The sequence below is a fragment of the Simochromis diagramma genome, unplaced genomic scaffold (assembly GCF_900408965.1).
Source record: "Simochromis diagramma unplaced genomic scaffold, fSimDia1.1 OVJJ01000389.1, whole genome shotgun sequence".
Lineage (NCBI taxonomy): Eukaryota > Metazoa > Chordata > Actinopteri > Cichliformes > Cichlidae > Simochromis > Simochromis diagramma.
Window position 1 is genome coordinate 2499280 of NW_024387227.1, and position 12671 is coordinate 2511950.

Below are 12671 nucleotides of genomic sequence, written 5' to 3' on the forward strand. Positions count from 1 at the left end.
GCTTAATGGGACAGAAGTACAAGTCACTCTTTACTAACACATTTGTAGATAAGTTTATTGCTGAACAACACAGTTAGCAGTCTCACACACTCTTTAGGTTTTTCAAGTTATGTGTGTAAGGGTTTAGTCTATCAAACCTTACCCTTTTTCCCCCAGTATCACAACAGTATGACTCCCTGTCACGGTTCTGGGTCCGTTGGACCCAGTATTTTGAGGTTATTGTGTTTTGATTTAAGTTTGCATCAGGGATTGTGTTCTTGTTCTCTTGTCGTGTTATGGTAATGTTTATGTTGATGATTATGATGTTTATTATTAGAGTTCCATGTTTCTGTTTATCTGGGTTTAAGATGCAGGTTTAGTTTCATATGTTATTTCCTGTCTGTCTCTCGATGTCGAGCCTGCGTGTGATGTTTTATTGTGAAGGTCTGTGTCATATGTGAGTGTGCTCAGTTTACGTTTCCCCTGTTCCGTCAGCTCAGATTCCTCCCAGCTGTGTTGCCCTCCTGTGTCTCATCCCCTGATTACTGGTGTGTGTATTTAAGCCCTGTGTGTTCTCCTGCCTGTTGCCGGTTCGTCTGTATAACTCCGTGTCAGTCTGTTACCCTGTTCCTTAGTCTGCGTCTCTGCTCTCCGTTTTGTGGACTTCAGGTTTGCTCTTTAGTTTCTCCCAGTTTAGGTTTATCATTACTCGTGCTTCATTGCCTGTTTTTGCCACTGCCACCGTGTTAAATAAACTTCACTCATATCGTCAGTTTGCTGCATTTTGGGTCCTCCTTTTCCTCCACTCCACACGGCTCACTCCGCCAGCCGTGACACTCCCAAAGTACGGCTCAGTAAACAACCAATGATTCTAAAGCCAGAACAGAAAGATACAGTTGGAAGATGAATGATTGCGTTTTTATGATGCGTAGTAAAACGACCCCCTCTTCTTCTTCTCTGTGTTGCTGTTGTTGTTCCATCGGTTTGCATTTTAAACTCCCAGCCTTTCAGTTTGTTATGAACGACTTATATCTCTAACATTTTGTGATATAAAAGTGAACCATGCGAGAGAGTGATATTATACCCCTCATGTCAAACTGACAGGTCATGAATTATTCATGAGCTCCGGAAGTAATTACTTCCGGAGCTCCGCAAGTAGGAAGTAATTAAGGAAGTAATAAAAATATGATATTCATAAAAATATGATATTCATAAAAATATGATATTCATAAAAATATAATTGATTATTTAGAAAGTTTCTTATATATCAAAATAGCATTCTTTTATTTCTTTAAGCAATTAAATTTTTTTTATTTTTTTATGCTCAAAAAACGCCATCTGGTGGCGGGTCAGTGTGTGTGTGTGTGTGTGCGCGCGCGCGCGCGCCCGAGGCTGTGTGTCTGGGCGCGCGGGGGCGCGCCCGTGTCTCCGGACCGTGCTCTCTCGGGCTCCGTGCTCATGTGTTTAAAAATGTATTAAACCATATTAAAATTGTTTAGTTAAACTTGTGCTTTTGTAACGTTCAGTATGGCCACAAATACAGGCTGCATGCCTTTGGGGAAAACTTTATTTCGATTTATATGCATTTGTAGATTTAGAATAAAACTCATACTCAGAAAAAACTCGCGATCCCCTAACCCTAACCCTCCTTAGAAACATAAGCAGGGAAAACTCCTTAAAAAACCCTCCGCGTTTTCTCCAAAACCCTACAATAACTTGTTAGGGTACCCCCTCTATTCCCAAAACCTTATATTCGATAACAGGGGAAATCCTGAAAAAATCCTTAGTCTTTTTTCTCAAATTCAGCGCCCCGCGGCTCCCTTCATGCTCAGCCAAACAAAGCCAAAACTCCTTAAAAAAAAAAATCTCCGCGATTTCTCCAAATCCCTAGAATAACTTGTTAGCTACCCCTCTATTCCCAAAACCTTATATTCGATAACAGGGAAAATCCTTAGTCTTTTTTCTTCAAAAACTTCCCTCTTACTAGCAACCTCTAAAATTCAACGCACACTCTAAGTTCTACCTCGCTCTTAATCTCCGATCCACAACTTCTTGCAGAGCACAATTTTTTCCTGCTTGTTCGCTCCCCGCTCTGCTCCCGAATGCGCTGCCTACCTCGTTCGAAATTTGCGCCGGAGACCAACTCCCCCCCTTACTTCGCCCCGCTGCCAATCACATAACTATTGCACCGCTCCCTTCGCACCCCGGTTAGCCAATCCGCTCCAGGTCCGATTTTTATGATCTCCCGCTCAGGTTAAGACTACCCCCGAGCTCCCAGAAGACCTCTGCCTTCAGCCATATCAACAACTGGAACCGCTCAGACTGCTTGCGAGTTCGCATAGGGAGCGGCCGATTTCAACAGCAACTTGCGTCTCTTTCCTTATCCGCATATCATTCGGTAAGTGTTAATCTTCCTCTCTAACTACATTTTTGCATTTTCCTTTTTACCATTCTGTCAATCCTTTCATTTAAAAAAAAAATATCACAATGGTTTGTAACACATACAATAGGCTACACCATCCGTCCATCCATTCGCCTCCACTTATCCTTTTTTCAGGCTCGCGCGGTGCTCTGGAGCCTATCCCACGTACAATACACTTTAAAATATATATAAGCTCCACTTTTAACTCCCGTAAAAGTTTATACATTACATGTCTACATCACCTATCATGGCCTCATCAGGTATCTCATATCATCTTGTTATTGTTATGTTATGCTCCTTTGATATTTTGCTAGTTTGCGTGTTTTAAAACTCTTTTTGTTTTTCTTTATATTTTTAGACCCAGATGTGTTAACCTGATCCCTGCGAAACACCAGCTCTGCGTGGATTTTGACCGCGAGTGACCGGATGTTGTTTCCGGCCTGAGGTTGCCTGAAATGCCGTGAGGCTCGTTTGAAAGATTGCGCCCGAGACCAACTCCGCCTCCAAGGCATGCCTACCTTTAGCTGCCACCAGTGAGATATCAGAGCCGGGCTCCACATATCCAATCAGGAGCACGAGCAAGACAGCTTTTGCAGACTCTCCAGAAATATACAAGTCCTTACCAACTGCTCTGCAACCCAGTGTTTCTGGTCCCCTCACTAACATCGCTTTTTGAGATATTTTTTATGAACCACCAAAAAAGCAATTTTACCCCACAGTACAGAAGACTGGGTCTGAGGGCAGCAGCGGGGACAAATGATTGTAATGAAGCGATGGACATTTCATGGCTGGTCTTGCATAATCGTGAGTTATTATGTCATATGGTGATAAGTACATAGTTTTGCAAGAGGCATACAAGCACTGTGGAAAAAGTAATCATAAAACTGTTTTTGTGAACACCCTATGCTTTAAAAAATGTGATACATGTAATGTGATCATCAAAGAACATGATTTAAAAAAAAAAACTTTTATTCTTATGCTTTTAAAGTATGTCAGATTATCTTAAAACACTTATTTGTATGTTATAATGTTTTTCTTACACCATGTGTAATTTTTATAGACACTTTATTCATTGTATCAATGTGTAATTATGTATCTTTGATAAATAAATAAAATATTTAATCTTGTATTTGTGTACTTTCTGGTGATTCAATAAAAAATTAGTCACATATCGCTCTGATAAACACAGATGGCTGAAAGAAATGTTTGATGGAACAAAGGAAACAAGTGTCTTGCTGCTAAACTTTTAAGTCACCATGGTTTAAATGAGAAAGTCTGTATGTAAAACATGAAAAACTCCATATCAGTGATATCTACAAAGGTGTACTCATTTCTTTGTAATGGTACTTTACTGTTCCAATGAAACAAAAAGAAAATCTAATTTTTAAAGTACATTTTTCGGCCATCCTGACCTATTTTCAGGGGCAAGAATGTTGATGTTAGACTGTGTTTTAAATCAGGTTGTGATCTTAAACTAACTATCACAGCACTGATTTCAGTTGTAATCTCAATTAGAATCCCAATTTGGCTTCTCTCCAGTCAGTGTTATGGTGAAATTTAACTTGTTCTTTTGTGTAATTGCACATGGCCCAGCAAAGGACCCCTTAGTAAGCTGTACAGCATAAGTTTTCAATTCACTTTTGTCAGAAAACTTCACAGTATGAGAAGTTACAGCACAGTTTCTCCAAACGTGTGGTTCTTTTTCAGCCAGCGTGCTTTTAGAGCATCTACATTAGCTCATGTAGTAAAAGTACAATCAGTAAGTGTACTTTAACATTTGAGATTCCGAGTCACTCTTGCTTAGATCATGTGAACTATATCATGAACCTTTTTTTGTATAATGCATCAAACGTGTTCAAATCAGTTTATTTTCAATTTATTTTAACTAATCTAGAGACAAGCAAGTCCTTTTTAGCTTCTGTTATGTATTTACCTCTCACACCTTAATCTAGATGTTAGTGTTCTCAGAGTTAACATGTCTCATGTTGCCATGTTGTATTTCTAATACCCAGCCTCAGTGTTCGCCCTGTTGACCCTCAAATCCAAACACCAATGATCTAGATATTCACAAAATTCATAAGGAGATTCTTAAGGTCTTAAGTTTTGTTGTTTTTATGTTTTACAAAAAAAAAACTTCACATTTTTTATATTTTTAAACGAAAGTGACATGCAAGGATATTTTTCTTTAGTGATGTTGCTTCAGCAATCTCAAATACTAATTATTCTGGGAATTTTTATGGTCAAACTATGTGATTTTCCAAATGTGTGTGTGTGTGTGGAATAAAATGACCTTGTTCTTATGATGTTGTCACCGTGAATCATTTAGGATTAACAACACAAATTGTATCGATAGCAGAAACAGTCTTATAACTTATAGTTCTCACACGTTACCGCTAGTTTTACAAACGCAGTCTTCTTCCTTTCTGTTTATGTAGCTTTTATGAAACTGATTTTCCATAGTACAAGTAGAATTTAATTTTTCTTTGCTCTCCAGTATAAATGCAATAATTTGCAGGCTTTTTACTGAAACTCTCACAATGCAACACTCAATGCTCAGAGCTTCATATATCAACAGCTCTGAAAATATCTTCTTTTTTAAAGTAATGTAGGACAGGATCTCTCACTCTCTGTGTCTCAAAAAAACCCAACTAAACTGGCAATCACCACTAAACAAATGAAAGTAGTTTATGGCTTTTTTATCAGCTGCATTTTCTTTCATTTATGTATTGATCCCATTGTTTATTGGTAATGCTTTTAGGTCACTGTTTTAGCATGTCTGCCTCACACTCCATTTAAACAGTTTGACAGATAGTGGGGTCTGGTAAGGAAGTTGGGGGGAAGCAGACAACTCCACAGGAAGAGTCTTTTTGTCTTTTCTCCACTGTAAAAGATAGCAAGGCAGTGTGAAACTTTCTTTGTGGGAAAGACAAAGGGTGTGAAAACAGCTGTGTACTGCCTTCTTTCCTGTAGGAGGTATTTAACTGAGAGCCATGCTAGGCTCAGTGAGAGACTCTGCTCACCCTCTGCCCCAGCGATGGCAGTCCCTCACCAAGCTCGATTTCTGTTCTTTGTCTTGATTAAAGAATGTTAGCTACCGCTCATCGCTTGTCTGCAGGCTTTATTAAATGGAAAACTTCCACAACAACCTCTAAACAGTGGTTTTTGGCTCCAGGTGTCTGAGCTCTAACCCTGGCTGCCAAATGTCCCCCTGAGGCCTTTGTGCCTTTTACCACCAGACTAAGTTTGTAGTCCTATCTACTAATATTATTTAATTTTTTTATTATAGCACAAGGTTCAGTTAGGTTACTACTTTGACTTCCTCAATTTGAGCACATTTTCTGACCCGATACTTTATCAAGCTTTTAGAATTAGAATAGAATTCAACTTTATTGTCATTGCACATGCACAGGTACAGGGCAACGAAATGCAGTTTGCATCCATCCAGAAGTGCTTTAGTGATATAGATATATTACAATATATATTAGCAATAATATAGATATGTGAGTATATTACAGAAATGGGTCTATTATGGAATGTTATAATGTACACGGTATGAAGTATGTTGTGAATATTCTATAACTATAAGTATGTACAGGCTGTAGTGAGTACAAGCTATGTACAGGATATGAACAGGATATAAATATGAAAAACTATACAGAATATGAAATAAATAACTTTACAGAATCTGAGATATACAGCTATACAGAAATGGGAACTATGCAAGTTGTAAACAGTTGTAGGATTAAAGATTATCGAATGTACAGAATGATTATTTTACTCGAGTGTTTTTGACACTAGCAGCTGTACTTCTACTTAAGTGAAAATTGCCTGCAATTTTGCCACCTCAGTTGCCACTTTTCTGGAGTTTGTACACTTTTTATATTGAAACGTTCAACGTTTTACGTGTTATCCTTGATCACAGTTCTAAACAAGTTAACTTTCTTCACTTCAAAGTAACCCAAAAAAGAAACTATATGTCCAGTTCTCTTTACTCCAAACCTGGTTTAAGGCTATGCTGTTGTTGTGATATGGCCATACAAATAATATTAAGTTTAATTAATCTTAAAAAAAAAAAAAAGGCTGCTTCATGGCTACCTGTTCAGAGAATTTGCAGACTTTTATGGAAACTGTCACAATGTAACACTCTCACTGTCAAAACAGGGTTGATCCATGTTTCTATGAACACTGATTAATATATCAACAGCTCTGAAAATCCTTTTTTTTTTTAAAGTAAAGCAGAACAGGATCTCTGTATCTCTAAAAATCCCAACAAAACTGGCAATCACCTCTAAACAAATGGAAGTAGTTTATGGATCTTTATCACCTGCAACACCATGTAACACCTAGATGTTAGACTCTTTTACCATCACATTTGCAAGGGTTTATGTGTTATCCTTGATCACAGTTCTAAATAAGTTAACTTTCTTGACATAAAAGTAGCCCAAAGAAGACAAAATATATGTCCAGTTCTTTTTTACTCCAAACCTACTGATCGGAAAACATTATGTGATGCTGGAAGTTTTCATCCTATCCATCTGCAAAACAAGTTTACCTGTAAGCCAACACATTAGACGTAAGCAAATTTGTGAAATTCCTGAACAATGTGCTTTGTGGAGTAGCAGTAGTACTAGAACTAGAACTAGTAGTCCTAGTATTCTGCAGCAACCAGGCTTCAAGAGTGATCACTCTTCTGGCTTTCAAATGGTGAAAACATGTCACAGTCTTAACCGCAAATCAGAAATGTTGGTAAATTTAAAAAGGAATTTAAACGTCAGCTTTGACATAGACACAGACTTTATTAATGCCACACTCAGGAAATTCACATGTTACACATGATTTAGCTCACCTGCTAAATCCCCAGAGCAATAACCCCATCAGCATCATTAGCCTGAGTGTTGATCCTCCAGGTGAGCGTTGTTGCCAGTCAAAACCTTTTTGGAAACTCTTTACAAGAATCAATGTAATTATTTGTTTTACTTGAATCAAATGTATTGGTTTATATACCTGAAATAAAACATTTTTTTGGAAACCCGTTACATCAAATAAAACTTTCTTGGAAAAACTTTACAAGAATCAATGTAATTATTTGTTTTACTTGAATCAAATGTAATGGTTTATATACCTGAAATAAAACCCTGTACATGAAGTAAAAGGTTTTTGATCTTGTAAGTTCTGGCTTTAATATTTTCAAACTGTGTCTCATGCGTGTGTATTGTGGCTGCTTTCTACAAAGTTGTGTGTACCTCACAAGTCAAATTATACATTGTGATGGAGCAGCCACAATACACACGCATGAGACACAGTTTGAAAATATTAAAGCCAGAACTTACAAGATCAAAAACCTTTTACTTCATGTACAGGGTTTTATTTCAGGTATATAAACCATTACATTTGATTCAAGTAAAACAAATAATTACATTGATTCTTGTAAAGTTTTTCCAAGAAAGTTTTATTTGATGTAACGGGTTTCCAAAATTATTTAATTTGATGTAATGAAACCAATAGATTTGAAACGGGGAAAAACAAATAACTCAATTGATTCTTGCAATGCTTTTCCAAGAAAGTTTTATTTGATGTAACGGGTTTCCAAAAAAATGTTTTATTTCAGGTATATAAACCAATACATTTGATTCAAGTAAAACAAATAATTACATTGATTCTTGTAAAGAGTTTCCAAAAAGGTTTTGACTGGCAACAACGCTCACCTGGAGGATCAACACTCAGGCTAATGATGCTGATGGGGTTATTGCTCTGGGGATTTAGCAGGTGAGCTAAATCATGTGTAACATGTGAATTTCCTGAGTGTGGCATTAATAAAGTCTGTGTCTATGTCAAAGCTGACGTTTAAATTCCTTTTTAAATTTACCAACATTTCTGATTTGCGGTTAAGACTGTGACATGTTTTCACCATTTGAAAGCCAGAAGAGTGATCACTCTTGAAGCCTGGTTGCTGCAGAATACTAGGACTACTAGTTCTAGTTCTAGTACTACTGCTACTCCACAAAGCACATTGTTCAGGAATTTCACAAATTTGCTTACGTCTAATGTGTTGGCTTACAGGTAAACTTGTTTTGCAGATGGATAGGATGAAAACTTCCAGCATCACATAATGTTTTCCGATCAGTAGGTTTTGAGTAAAAAAGAACTGGACATATATTTTGTCTTCTTTGGGCTACTTTTATGTCAAGAAAGTTAACTTATTTAGAACTGTGATCAAGGATAACACATAAACCCTTGCAAATGTGATGGTAAAAGAGTCTAACATCTAGGTGTTACATGGTGTTGCAGGTGATAAAGATCCATAAACTACTTCCATTTGTTTAGAGGTGATTGCCAGTTTTGTTGGGATTTTTAGAGATACAGAGATCCTGTTCTGCTTTACTTTAAAAAAAAAAAAGGATTTTCAGAGCTGTTGATATATTAATCAGTGTTCATAGAAACATGGATCAACCCTGTTTTGACAGTGAGAGTGTTACATTGTGACAGTTTCCATAAAAGTCTGCAAATTCTCTGAACAGGTAGCCATGAAGCAGCCTTTTTTTTTTTTTAAGATTAATTAAACTTAATATTATTTGTATGGCCATATCACAATAACAGCATAGCCTTAAACCAGGTTTGGAGTAAAGAGAACTGGACATATAGTTTCTTTTTTGGGTTACTTTGAAGTGAAGAAAGTTAACTTGTTTAGAACTGTGATCAAGGATAACACGTAAAACGTTGAACGTTTCAATATAAAAAGTGTACAAACTCCAGAAAAGTGGCAACTGAGGTGGCAAAATTGCAGGCAATTTTCACTTAAGTAGAAGTACAGCTGCTAGTGTCAAAAACACTCGAGTAAAATAATCATTCTGTACATTCGATAATCTTTAATCCTACAACTGTTTACAACTTGCATAGTTCCCATTTCTGTATAGCTGTATATCTCAGATTCTGTAAAGTTATTTATTTCATATTCTGTATAGTTTTTCATATTTATATCCTGTTCATATCCTGTACATAGCTTGTACTCACTACAGCCTGTACATACTTATAGTTATAGAATATTCACAACATACTTCATACCGTGTACATTATAACATTCCATAATAGACCCATTTCTGTAATATACTCACATATCTATATTATTGCTAATATATATTGTAATATATCTATATCACTAAAGCACTTCTGGATGGATGCAAACTGCATTTCGTGCCCTGTACCTGTGCATGTGCAATGACAATAAAGTTGAATTCTATTCTAATTCTAAAAGCTTGATAAAGTATCGGGTCAGAAAATGTGCTCAAATTGAGGAAGTCAAAGTAGTAACCTAACTGAACCTTGTGCTATAATAAAAAAATTAAATAATATTAGTAGATAGGACTACAAACTTAGTCTGGGTGGTAAAAGGCACAAAGGCCTCAGGGGGACATTGGCAGCCAGGGTTAGAGCTCAGACACCTGGAGCCAAAAACCACTGTTTAGAGGTTGTTGTGGAAGTTTTCCATTTAATAAAGCCTGCAGACAAGCGATGAGCGGTAGCTAACATTCTTTAATCAAGACAAAGAACAGAAATCGAGCTTGGTGAGGGACTGCCATCGCTGGGGCAGAGGGTGAGCAGAGTCTCTCACTGAGCCTAGCATGGCTCTCAGTTAAATACCTCCTACAGGAAAGAAGGCAGTACACAGCTGTTTTCACACCCTTTGTCTTTCCCACAAAGAAAGTTTCACACTGCCTTGCTATCTTTTACAGTGGAGAAAAGACAAAAAGACTCTTCCTGTGGAGTTGTCTGCTTCCCCCCAACTTCCTTACCAGACCCCACTATCTGTCAAACTGTTTAAATGGAGTGTGAGGCAGACATGCTAAAACAGTGACCTAAAAGCATTACCAATAAACAATGGGATCAATACATAAATGAAAGAAAATGCAGCTGATAAAAAAGCCATAAACTACTTTCATTTGTTTAGTGGTGATTGCCAGTTTAGTTGGGTTTTTTTGAGACACAGAGAGTGAGAGATCCTGTCCTACATTACTTTAAAAAAGAAGATATTTTCAGAGCTGTTGATATATGAAGCTCTGAGCATTGAGTGTTGCATTGTGAGAGTTTCAGTAAAAAGCCTGCAAATTATTGCATTTATACTGGAGAGCAAAGAAAAATTAAATTCTACTTGTACTATGGAAAATCAGTTTCATAAAAGCTACATAAACAGAAAGGAAGAAGACTGCGTTTGTAAAACTAGCGGTAACGTGTGAGAACTATAAGTTATAAGACTGTTTCTGCTATCGATACAATTTGTGTTGTTAATCCTAAATGATTCACGGTGACAACATCATAAGAACAAGGTCATTTTATTCCACACACACACACACATTTGGAAAATCACATAGTTTGACCATAAAAATTCCCAGAATAATTAGTATTTGAGATTGCTGAAGCAACATCACTAAAGAAAAATATCCTTGCATGTCACTTTCGTTTAAAAATATAAAAAATGTGAAGTTTTTTTTTTGTAAAACATAAAAACAACAAAACTTAAGACCTTAAGAATCTCCTTATGAATTTTGTGAATATCTAGATCATTGGTGTTTGGATTTGAGGGTCAACAGGGCGAACACTGAGGCTGGGTATTAGAAATACAACATGGCAACATGAGACATGTTAACTCTGAGAACACTAACATCTAGATTAAGGTGTGAGAGGTAAATACATAACAGAAGCTAAAAAGGACTTGCTTGTCTCTAGATTAGTTAAAATAAATTGAAAATAAACTGATTTGAACACGTTTGATGCATTATACAAAAAAAGGTTCATGATATAGTTCACATGATCTAAGCAAGAGTGACTCGGAATCTCAAATGTTAAAGTACACTTACTGATTGTACTTTTACTACATGAGCTAATGTAGATGCTCTAAAAGCACGCTGGCTGAAAAAGAACCACACGTTTGGAGAAACTGTGCTGTAACTTCTCATACTGTGAAGTTTTCTGACAAAAGTGAATTGAAAACTTATGCTGTACAGCTTACTAAGGGGTCCTTTGCTGGGCCATGTGCAATTACACAAAAGAACAAGTTAAATTTCACCATAACACTGACTGGAGAGAAGCCAAATTGGGATTCTAATTGAGATTACAACTGAATAAATCAGTGCTGTGATAGTTAGTTTAAGATCACAACCTGATTTAAAACACAGTCTAACATCAACATTCTTGCCCCTGAAAATAGGTCAGGATGGCCGAAAAATGTACTTTAAAAATTAGATTTTCTTTTTGTTTCATTGGAACAGTAAAGTACCATTACAAAGAAATGAGTACACCTTTGTAGATATCACTGATATGGAGTTTTTCATGTTTTACATACAGACTTTCTCATTTAAACCATGGTGACTTAAAAGTTTAGCAGCAAGACACTTGTTTCCTTTGTTCCATCAAACATTTCTTTCAGCCATCTGTGTTTATCAGAGCGATATGTGACTAATTTTTTATTGAATCACCAGAAAGTACACAAATACAAGATTAAATATTTTATTTATTTATCAAAGATACATAATTACACATTGATACAATGAATAAAGTGTCTATAAAAATTACACATGGTGTAAGAAAAACATTATAACATACAAATAAGTGTTTTAAGATAATCTGACATACTTTAAAAGCATAAGAATAAAAGTTTTTTTTTTAAAAATCATGTTCTTTGATGATCACATTACATGTATCACATTTTTTAAAGCATAACGTAGGGTGTTCACAAAAACAGTTTTATGATTACTTTTTCCACAGTGCTTGTATGCCTCTTGCAAAACTATGTACTTATCACCATATGACATAATAACTCACGATTATGCAAGACCAGCCATGAAATGTCCATCGCTTCATTACAATCATTTGTCCCCGCTGCTGCCCTCAGACCCAGTCTTCTGTACTGTGGGGTAAAATTGCTTTTTTGGTGGTTCATAAAAAATATCTCAAAAAGCGATGTTAGTGAGGGGACCAGAAACACTGGGTTGCAGAGCAGTTGGTAAGGACTTGTATATTTCTGGAGAGTCTGCAAAAGCTGTCTTGCTCGTGCTCCTGATTGGATATGTGGAGCCCGGCTCTGATATCTCACTGGTGGCAGCTAAAGGTAGGCATGCCTTGGAGGCGGAGTTGGTCTCGGGCGCAATCTTTCAAACGAGCCTCACGGCATTTCAGGCAACCTCAGGCCGGAAACAACATCCGGTCACTCGCGGTCAAAATCCACGCAGAGCTGGTGTTTCGCAGGGATCAGGTTAACACATCTGGGTCTAAAAAT